Below are 12,102 nucleotides of genomic sequence, written 5' to 3' on the forward strand. Positions count from 1 at the left end.
CAGATGCCCAGCTTTTTTTTCTGATGGACTGTCCAATTTTCCTCGGGCTTGATGTGTTTATTCTATGGTCTGAAGTGTTTTTGTCTCTTTGTGTCAGAGGGGCTTTTGAGCTCAAATTCAGGGTTTGGCATTTCAACATACAGCTCTTGCTTTGTATCTGTCCTCACAGCAATGTGCAGATCTGCAGCATGGGTTTCATACGCATGTGGTACATCATTTGAATTCTGTGAACCCAAAGAACAGTGATAGGGTTAAATGTTCTCTCTGATTTCAAGAACTCATCCACTCTGAATAGCACTTTTTTGTGTTTTGTTTTATTAAAGCTGCCTTTGTCTCACAGTTTTTTGATAGCCAGACAATTTATTCTGTTTGGATGAATGAGCAGAGTAGTCTGGCACTTACACAGCCATATGCCAATTAGACACCTCTGGTTGCTGATTACTAGCCAACCTCTCGGGCTGCTCTGCTCTGGAAGAAATACCTGACTGCACCCAGATTACATCCTCCCTCTAGCCAGTCTAATTTGACTATTCATGGGACAAGCAGCGCTCTCCATAGGCTGACAGAACATGCCACAACTGATTGGCAAACATGCTCTTGAACAAAAAAAAAAACAAGCAATGAAAACACGTATGACCCCGAGGCATCCTGTATTGTTTTTCAAAGACAGACATGTGAGATTACCACAGCGTTAGATATCAGAATCATAGGACTGGTTGCCATTCTTCAAGCCTTTCAGTTTAAGGAGTTTGTGGCAATTGTGTTGATACAGCTCACCCGGTCTGTGCCTGTCAGTAGCCCGGGAATGCAGGCTATCCTGAAAATCTTAAAAAGAAGAGCTCTTAAGCTGTTAAATATCTGGGTCGAAGGAATCATGCCAGGCTCTCAGTGGTCACAGAAAACCTGGCAAACAGCAGCGTGGCTCAGATGCTGCTGTGCATCCTATTAGATACTGTGGGATCTGATGGAATGCAATCTGCTTCTCTGTCTCCTGTGGTCCTCTGCTTGGGTTTTGCTCACTGGATTCAGGGAGTAAAGACCCTGCAGCTACCATAAGGGAACAGATGAGCAACACTCCACAGCCTTCTCTTTCACAGGTGGTCACAATAATTAATGTTTGATTAGATCTTTCCAAATGAATGGCAAAAGCTAATTTGATATGCCAAGGCTCTGAACAATCACCACGCGATCCTCCAGCCTCTCTTTAAATAAGCCAAACAGCCAGCACTGCCTGGAGTGGAAACAAAGGCATTTGATCCCAGTACATTTCCCAGAGATGCCAACCTCTTCTCTGGATTTCCACATAATTATATAGCCAACCAGCTCATTCTCTCTTCACATTCTCGGCCCATATCCCTGTGCTCTTCTTTGTGTACTGCATCCAGTATATTCAGGTTAATGCAGCTGCAAGTATTTTCTCCACGTTGTGGTGCATGTAATTGTTTTTGATTGGGTTTGGCAATGTAAAAACAGAAATCCATTCTCACCCAAAGAAGGTGATTTTTGCAGATGTTTTCATTGGCAGGAATGACCATGACAGCATTGAAACAATCAGTACGGCAGTGCGTGGCACCGTTTTTTGTATTCCTTTGATCACAGGCCTGTGGGTGCAGATGCATTCATCTATCACTGTATGGACTGATATTTGAGAGTACTCCTACCCTGCACCTTTTTATTCCTGAATTCTTCTGACACTGTTTCGGTTATTCTATTCAGAACTATAATAGAGATGACTTCCAAATTTTGTTTGCTGAACAGATGATGACAGCTCTGAGACATACTGCGTGTTTGCCATTTCCAAAAGCATTTAGCCTCTTCGGACTATTGATCGTGACTGTACAACAAAAAAAGACTGTTGATTGAAAAAGGGTTGAAAGCAAGAAAATTAGACTGATCAGCCAGTATCTCGGGAATTACGTCCATACTGAATGAATCTGCACCTCACAATTTACATCCAATGCATACAATCAGTGCCATAGCAGGGAATAGTGGCCTTTATGTTTAGGGAGACAAATTGTAGGGGTGTGGAGGATGGGGTGATTAAATGGACATGTAGCAAGTTCGCCTTTCATGCAGGAGACTGGAGTTTTTGCAATTAACATTTGCCTTTTTATTAACTGTAATCACAATGTTTCCCCAACCTTAACTTGCTGTTTTTTAGCTGCCTAACACTAACCATAACTTGACCTTGATTTATTTTCCATAATCACAATCCTTCCTTAACCATACTCATATCATAGTTGTGCTGCACATACGCTGTTGCTGAATGTGTTGCAGAGACACGTTTGCCCAATATCTATCTTTTTGTCTGATTATAATGTTCAAATATCTTTAGTTTTAGTTAAAAAAAAAATTGGCATGCAAAATGACCATTTGTATAGCAGTTACTCAGTGAGTGTTTAAATTCAGGAGGAAAAGTTTTGTTTTTCTTGTATGCTTCCACGGAACAAAAATCCAAAAGAGGTTAACATTCTAAGTCTCATTTAGTCATATGCTCAGTACTTCCAAACACATTATATTTTTTCCTAAAACACTGTGCCTTAAAACACTTCCTCCTACCAGTAGTGCGCCCTAAGTGTGAGTCTGAGCGTGCGTGTGTTTATGAGCTCAGCTGCACACAGTTCAAAAGCAGGAGCATGCCTGGACGCGCTACCACACCATGCATGAGACTGTTTGTGGTGAAGTGTTTTGAATCTAAATGTTTTAGTGAGAATGCATGTATTTGCAAAGAACTGGGCATGCGACTGGACAAATGAGACTTGGATTACTGTGCATGAGTTGTGTGAGAGTTTGTAACCTGATGTTTTGATATTGTTCTGCTGTTGTTAGAAGCAGCCCCCATTGACTCCAATTTCATGGAGAATGTTGTTTTTTTTTTGCATGCTGTCACGGCAAACAGAGAATCCTAAAAACAGCAAAGCTTTCTTTATGAATTCAACTTAACACGCAATGAGTAAATTTGTGAGTGTAGTATTCCTTTGACGCAAGGGAAACATTTTAGTGTTTTGTTTTTGTCAGTGAAATTTCAGTCTCACTTTTGTCTTGCATTTTCAATTTTGATTTCTTCTAAGCATGTAGAGGTGACAGCCGATGCCATCTTTGTTGTGTGCAGTTGCCATGGCTATGGGTTTCATTCTCATCTATCGCTAGGTAAGTGGTAAAGGCATGCATTCTCCATGTGCATGTCACACACACACACACACACACACACACACACACACACACACACACACACACACACACACACACACACACACACACACACACACACACACACTATTTTTGCCATTTCATCACTAATAGAAATGCAAATGGAACAAGTATCTCACTATCACTACCCTCAACTATATTTTAAGCGGTAATAAATTACATTAAGTTACAAAATAAGCCTGAAAAGCTGGAAATTAGGCCTTTAGTACAGACAGCCATTGCAATGGAGATGGTACTCCTTGTCTATCGCACTGGTTTAACTAGCAAGTTTTCAGAATGTTGCAGATCAGGACACTGCAAGTAGTTACAATCCAATCTTTGTTCTGAATTGGTCTTAAATAACAGTAGTGCAAGGTCAAACAACTAAATCAACTTCAGAACAAGAGACATTTTTGTGAAAACTGTTTTACTTATCAGGAGCCTGAGGCTACAGCACATGATTCCACAAATGCATGCAGGTTGTTGCTTAAGACGTTGCGTTAAGCAGTTTAGTTAATTTGTCGATTGTCTGTCACAATAAGGTTTAGTTTTCATTTATTTTATTTTATTTATTTTGCATTTCATTTTTTTAATATTTTGTTTGACCTTGTTTCAGTTGTGACAAAAAGGCTGTGAAATAGTTATTTTTTTATTGCTTTCAATGATGAAATCAACACTGGTTGGGAGAGATGTGACAAAGCAAGGTAGCTGTGCTCTTAAAACCTTAAAATTACTAAGTTTCCTCAAAATCAACTCCCAAACTGCAAGCACACATACACACATTATATGACACAGCATGAGTACCTGAGCCAGATGACTGCCAGTCATCCCTTTGGGTGATCTGGTTGGTGCAGTGGCAGATGCTTTTTACTAGTCCCTCCACAGAAGACAGGAGTAGGGCAGAAGAGGCCTCCAAAGACGTTAAGTCTGACAGGGACGGTAAATCAGCTGTGCCAGGCCTTCCGCCTGAAGCATCATGCAGTGGATTAATCCTGTGTGAATCAATGTGCAGAGGGCTGGGACTGTGTCACACCTCCAGCAGCACTGAGTGGTATTAACTCCCTGGCGCTGGCTCTGTCAAGTACCCACCCACTGATGTTCCCACTGGGGTTGGCACAAGAGTCGGATTGGGCTACAGGGTCTGAGGTAGAGAAAGACAAAGGAAGAAGAAAAGACACTGATACAAATATCTGATACTGCAGCCTCAGTGTAAAGTCTGACACTTCAAGCAATGACATTCTCAAGATTATATTTCATTTACATGATGCATTGTTGATAACCATCTTGCATCACAGAGGTGTGCAAAAGATACAAATAAGGAATGAATGACAACATGCTACATAAAGATGCATGACCTGAAGGCAGCATCCTCCCATGCTATACACATCTGGTCCAGAGGTACGACTTTGCCATGATTCATGCTCTATTCATATGTTCAGTCATTCATTCTACTATTCACCAGAAAGATCTCAAGAGAAAGTTTCTATGCTGATGAAAAATGATCATGTTTCTAACATGAAGGCCTGCTGCAGTTCTAGAGGGGGACGGGCAACATCACTTATGTATCGCATTAGCACAAGATTGGTTGTTGTTTGTGGATTTTACATTAAACTGCAGGGCTTACGGTCATGATTTGTCACGGCCTGTGTCACCTTATGACAGTAATATCAAGTGTGCAGTCCAAGAGCAGCAGCTTGGGTTTTTGCTCTCCTATGACATTCGATGATTACATGTCAGCCTTCCAGCCAAGCTCGTCCTGAAAGCGCATGCAGAGGAAACTCTGATTCTATTAACACCTCCTGACCTTGTCTACAATCTAACCCCAACCCCTTCCCCGCTGGCCCTACCTATAAGCTTCTCTCCCTTATTGACCATCCTGGCCACGCTCCTGAATGCCCTAGATCCCAGTGACCCGGGCCTTATTTCCCAAGGCTTTTAAGTGCTATGCCTTGCCATTCCATTGTGGCTCAAATGGGCTTGTCTCTCTGGCTGTACATCTCCCCTGGCTGGCTACTAACCAAATAAAAGCCAACAAATAGGATGGAGGAAAGGTGCTCCTGGTGGATGGAGCAAATACAATTGCGAACATACAGTTTCTAGTAGGAACAAGTACTTAATTTAATCTTTATTCAATCTCAACTTTAGACTTCTATTATAGTAAAAGTGTCTCCGCTGCCTCTTAGTTTCTTTCTCAGCTCTTGTGGTTTACTACATCTAGTTATGGTTGGTGCTGCAGAGGCTGTTTTTAGGTAGAAACATAGACAACGTCTCAGAAAACTTGGTATCTAGGTAAGAGTTGGTATCTAGGTTTTTGTAGTAATACAATATCTGAACATGTTTACACAACTTTAAAAAGCACGGTAGAGTTAAGCCAAACTAGCCAAGGAACTGTTGTCCGTCGCTGGTATGTATACCACTTTGGTCCAGACTAAAATATCTCAAAAGCTATTGGATGGATTGCCATGAAATTCGGTACAGACATTCTTGCTGTGTTAAGCATGAACCAAGAGGCAACCTCCAAGGCAGAAAACTAAGCCAATGCAGGTGTATCAAAAACTGCAGTCCCTCAAATGACCACTTAAGGCTGGCTCCAAAACAGAGTATATCCCAATAGACCCCAATGTTTAAATGTCAAACTTTACAGAAGAAATAAACATGTTAATAGCCTGATACAAAAACGTTTTTGGTCTCAGTAGCTTATTTCAACATTCGAGACAACTGTACAGAGGGTGAATTACTCACCAGTTTATATTTTATAAAGGCCCAAAGTTACATATATTCAAGGGTGGGTCGCTTTAGTGACAGGCTGTCAGCAAGGCTTTGCTGCAATCTATGAGTCATATCCACCCACTTAATCCTCCACAGCACCAACCCCTTGACCAAATATGGTCACTTCTGGTTCCAAAAACAGGATTGGGACAGCTAAAATGCGGAATGCAAGGCCTCAAAAGAGCAGTCCACAAACTAGTGGGTGACATCACAATAGCTACGTCCATTTTTGATACAGTCTATGTACAAAAAGAGTGCATTCATTAAACTTGCACATATTTTCTTTTAACAGTGAATTTGGTTTGCATCTCACTTACATGAGCATTATTCGCTCTCACAATACTGAACCCTGAATGCCAACAAAATTTCAGGATGGCTAGGTGCAATGGAAAGCACACATTTCTGTGCTAATGTACCTGACATGTCTGAAAAGAAAAAAAAGTCAGAATATCAGTCACATTACTAACAAATTTAAAACAAAACATTGCATCTGACCAGTCTTGGGGAAATATCTGCCAATGCCAATAATGATCACAAGGTTTTGTTTTAGATTTTTCTTAATTAAAAAAAAAAACAAAACATTTTTCACTGTGAACTCAGTTCAAAAATGTATTCCCCATTGTGACAGAAATATTTTATCATTAAATAAGGAGTTCACTCAGAACTTCCTGTCTCTCTAATGGGACATTAATTCAAACCACACAATCAAAATAAACAGTTTTGACAAACAGAGAATACCCTCATGAAGTTATATTTTACTGTTGGGCTGTTGTATTAAAATATAATGTTTGCTTGGTGTGTCTTTGTTAACTTATCCTTCCATATCCAATTAACACCAGGGCACAACTTCTCTACAAGCCAGCTTTCTTTGCTCCACTCCAGAGTTCAGCCCAAAGACAGAGGCGTCCGCCAGACTGTTTTGACAACACACGCCTCCAACCTCAACCTGCCTCATGCTTCACACCTTCCTTCAGGAGCTAGTTACTTCACCCGGCTTGGCACTGTCCTCCAGTCCCACAGCCAAAAGCCCTCTTGACATGACTCCAAAGCTTTTTCTCTTCATCACAGACATTGGTTTTCTTTAATATCCATCCCAGAGAGTGCATTTAGCCATGTATCCTGCCTCTGTGGCGTCTCTACCCTGCCAGTATTTCACCATCTCACTGCATTGTATTGTAGTGGTGAGACATTTCTTTTTGTTTTTAAACCTCTGCAAGTTTAAAAAGTTGGAGACATCTGCAAGTTAATAAAAAACAACCACACAAATGCTAGCATTGCTTGGTTAAAATTTTTGTCGAATAGATGCTTATATGACAACCTGCCATATTGCTAACTATGCACCGAAGTGAAAGCTTAGATTTCTTCCAGGACTGCCACCTGAATCATTCTGAGAGATCAAGACCCACATATCTTGCTGATATCAATGTGGAACAGCTACATACAGTTTTATATTATAACATATTATTCTGAAAATATTCTGCTCATGTGGGTGGATGTTGAACTTGTTTATCTCCTGAACATTACCATCTGCCAAATCATTTCTATTTGCCTTCTCTTACAATTCATTGTTTACTTAAAAAATTGTGGAGCTTAAATCAAAATATGAACCCTCATTCATATCTGAATGTGTCTCAAAACAAACAGTTTTTCATGAATAGGCTTGGGACTATTCACAGACTCATATCTTACTATACATAAAATACTGTCTACCTCAGCAGACAAACTCAGCCATGCTTTAAAAATCACTAAAACACACCATTTTTTGCTATCCTTCCAGACACTGAACATCATTTTCCCACTCTGTTAAGATGTTGTATGTGGCTGGATTTGAAAGAGAGAGGTATCTCTACTCTGCCAACACCTCAAACAGTCTGGCAGTCCAAGCAGCTGCTCCTGAAGCCAGGGTTGTGAACTCAATCAGCTGCATGTTTATCGTTGTGGCACGAAACATACTATGGCTCTTTCTGGGTGCCTCCTTGTGCTGTAGGTGCAGTAGTTAAGCAAGCCGACAGGGTCAGAGCATTGATAACGACGGGAGAGAATTTTAACTCACCGCACAACCCAGCCACACCACACAATGATCAGTTAACTGATATCTCCTCCTGAGTATCTTTTTCTCACAAAATTGGGGAATTGCTTTTAGTTTTAATCTCTTTATTGCAATGCTTTTCTTTTTCTTAGTTTCTGAACACTTCTAAAAAAAATAAAATAGCTTTGGGTTGGATTGGAAATTGATTCCTTGAACAAGTTGGTCTGGAAGCGCATGCTTCTTTAGAAGATTGTAGAATTACGGTGATTAATTACAAAGCAAATGTGATCAGACAGGGTAAATTTGAAAAAGGCAAAAAATGTGGCACCAGGATGTTTAAATATGGACGAGCTGCAGTGAATCTCCTAATCAAATTAGTTACGTCAAATACTATTACAGAGAGGAAATCTTAACTTCAGTACACTTTAGTGTATTTTTTATTTGATTCACAAACTGCAAATTCCTAAATCATCTCAATTACAGTATTTCTTGGCAAGTGATTAGCATCTGATGAAAGGAGAAATGAAACCAGGCAAAACTGAAACCCACAGCTGTGGTAACATAAAAGCTCATCTACTATGTTGCTCAAAATCAAAAGTCTGATACAGAATCGGTGCTCAGTGCGAGCTATGGCAGATTCATATGTTTATCAAAACAATCCAGAGTCAGTCAGAGACAGGCGGCAAGCATTTAAAATGAAAAAGAGATGTTCTTTTTAATGTTAACTGATGTTTAATATAGAATACCCTCATGCATCAAAGCCGCTTTAAGGATATAACTGTGTTTAATTTCATTGCTAGATATTCATGCACCATCTCACACATTTCCCTGTTCAAAGCTAATCAATAGCCTTCAGATTAAAATGCTGCTAATTGATGTGATGCCTAAAACAAAGTCTCAGAGCATTGTGTTAGCCAGATAATTTTTGCTGAATATTTTTTAACACCATGAATATTTTATCAGACATGAAAAGGGATCTCAGAGAATGACAAATTAGCACAGAACAATAGGAGAACAAAAGCTGCAAAATGATAAGTATTCTCCTGTTTATTGACGTGAACATGCTTGATAAGAGTAAGACACACAGCTCCAAAAGGGGAGAAAAAAGTGGGAAACGACTGAAGTTGCTTTAGGTCAAAAGACAACTCTAAAAAATCTGTATGCAGAATTTCAATTGGTTGCTTTTCAAGTTTGGTGAAAATTAGGTAAACTACACACCCATGAGAAGGTGCGACAACATGTGCAAAATAGAGTTAAAAAAAGGATTTAGAGCAGAAACAGACACCAAAAACAAATGTCTCTGCTTTCTGAAGCGGAGATGGGAAATTATTCCACAAAAGACGGAATGAGGGAGATGGAGGGCTTGAAAGAGAAACAAACCGTTTCCTGGATAATCGGATTTGTCTTGTGTGGCTGTTCCACCTGGCCTCCCAGCCCCTACCTCCCATTCATTAAAAAAGCTTATAATTAACGCAGCACTGGCTGTAATCCTGGTCACTGTGTCTCCCCTTTTCAATTGATAGGAGCGTCTCGTGGGACTGGGGTATGCAGGTGAGCGTGTCTGAGTCCCGGCTGTCGAGGATCCAGAGGGGATTGTGCACCAAAGAGGGAGCCATCAGTGGGGGGGGTGGGGGGGAGGGGGGCATGACGGCGTCAGGATTAATTTTGAGGAGGCCTGGCTGCTGAGGCGAGCTGATAACATGGGTCAGCAGTTGCAGAGACACCTGGACCCTGAAGCCACGAGTGTCTCTCTGGAAAATAACTGTTAATGTACTGAGAGTTGTGTGTATTTATCTGTATATATGTGTGTGTGTGTGTGTGGGTGTGTGTGTGGGTGGGGTAGAGGAGGGTTTGATACCTGCCTAGCCTGCAGAAGATGTCCGGAGATGGCTGAAACCTGCAAAAAGTCAATTATACAGGAGGGGAAAAAATGTGGAGGAGAGGGGAACCATGGGTGAAATTAAAAGCCTGGTTCTTGTGATAAGTGGTGACGATGTGAAGTCTTCACCAAAAAAGTATTACTCCGAGTTTGTTAAAAAAAAAAAAAAAATTAAAAATGTTCCAGCATGTTGGAGAAATAAGAGGTTGTATGGTGTGAAGGAAAGCTGAAAAAGTAGTTCGACTCAAGATTGTGTAGGTGCTGATGTTTTCTTTGTAAAAAATAAACACAATATTAACAATTACCAACAGGCCTTCACTGGTATTATTTTCTATGAATGGCTTCGGCTGCATTACACTGACCTATTCACGGCTCAATGTGCTGCCGTCTGACAATAACAGTTGAAGAAAACTACTGAATGACTTAATTCCCCTATGCTACTTCAAAGAATGCTTTGCATTATAAATGTGTACATTTTAGTCTTAAAGCAGAATTTAGCTCCAGACACAGGCAAAAAAAAACTGCAAAGGAAAAAGAGCATCTGTCAACAAGGCCGTAACAGGTCAACCAGAACAAGACGGGGCACAGGCAGTCAAGAAATGCTGTGAATAAAACAAGCTATAAGAGTTAAAAACTAAATATTCAAACATTAACACTGCAGATCCTAAGACTTTGGTTCATGCATAAAGGCACTCTTTTTCTGTATTTTGAGTCATCAAAAACATTATCATTATCTTTCGCACTCGCTCAGTTCTAAATGTCAGAACATTATGTTCACTTTGTTCACTGACCTTTCCAAACCCATCAACACTGCCAACAGCACTAATAACCCAGACACACACAGCTATGTTTCTATCTCATACTGTGTCATCTACATATTTGAAACAACAAGCAAATTGCTATGCAATGAACTATTGTCTATCAATGTGCTGGAAGACAACATGTGTGCGTGTGTGTGTGTGTGTGTGTGTGTGTGTGTGGGACATTATCAATTCAAAGCTGTATGGTGGATTAGAAGACAGAAGGTGCCGCACATCAGGGAGGCACAGTCGTTTTTCACTTTATTGAAAAGACACTTCATAGACGGTGTGCTATGAACTAGGAATAGGGAACACTAGACGCCCCTTGATATGATATTTTCACAATACTTAAGTCAGGTTACAATATTATTGTGATTTGGAAAGTTTTTCTATGGGATTGACAATGATATTTGCCAACATTGGTATTGGCAGATAAAGGTTATAAAAATAAAACTCACTCAGAGTTAAGACTCAAAGTTAGGATCCAATTGTTGCACTCCAATTTCCATTATTGTCAATACACACACACTGAAGAAGGGTGCCTTGCTCGAATTGTCTGTGTGGCAAAATAAAAAAAATTCAAATTGGAATGTTGTCCGAATCTCTATCGGTCCGAAATAAACATTTCTGCAGATACAACATGCCAAAAAAATGATGCTTTAATAATGCAACTTTAATTAGTTGAAATATGTCAGATTTGTCCTGGCTGTGGCTGTTGTCAGGACTGTCTCGGACAGAGCATCATCCAATTCTGTGAAGTAAGAGGGATTTTGAATTTTTGTTTGAAAATGCTATATAAAAATAAATATGGCATATATTACATGTAAGCTAATTTGAAATGGTTTTCTTATTTTGCCCTGTGAATGTGAACATTTTGAAAAACACTGCACTTTATGTCTGCATCTGCAGGTGGGCCATTACGATAATATGTTAATTCCACTACAGGAGAGACTAACAGCTCTCTGCAATTAAGTTGCAAATAAACATGTGTATATTGGAAATTGGCCAAAATAAGTTAGAAAATACTGGCATATCGGATATCAGCAAAATCAAATATTCTGCATCCCTATTTCACAATATGCTAAGGAATATGATTTATTGTGATTTACTACCTTTTTTTCAACTACAAATCATCTCCCTAAAGGAAATCTTTGCCATAAACTGTTTTATCTATAAGATAAGATTGTGTTCAGTCTGGTTATCCCCCCTCGTTTTTATTGCAGCAAAATGTGGACTGAAAAAAACAATTTATTATATTTTTCTAGTTGCTACAAAAATGTAATTATATTTGCAATATTAATAATTTACATAATTAAAACATTTACTTTGATGTACCGATTAAATATTGAAATGTAAATTATCACAATACTGTACTGGATTGATTTTCCCTACCCCTGCTATGCACAGACATTCACAATGGATTATTTCTTTGGCTA

The 12,102-nt window shown here is 39.7% G+C and overlaps 1 protein-coding gene across 1 annotated transcript in view; it reads right to left on the bottom strand.

The window, feature by feature from the left end:
- thsd7ba (thrombospondin, type I, domain containing 7Ba) overlaps window positions 1-12,102 on the bottom strand; it is a 241,697-nt gene that overhangs the window by 175,127 nt on the left and 54,468 nt on the right. Inside the window, exon 4 of the mRNA XM_088083067.1 lies at window positions 3,994-4,330. The gene's annotated coding sequence lies outside the window, so the exon portion shown is untranslated. The remainder of the gene's footprint in view (window positions 1-3,993; window positions 4,331-12,102) is intronic.

This window comes from Plectropomus leopardus, chromosome 10 (genome assembly GCF_026936395.1).
Source record: "Plectropomus leopardus strain MGB_pleo_1.0 chromosome 10, ASM2693639v1, whole genome shotgun sequence".
Lineage (NCBI taxonomy): Eukaryota > Metazoa > Chordata > Actinopteri > Perciformes > Serranidae > Plectropomus > Plectropomus leopardus.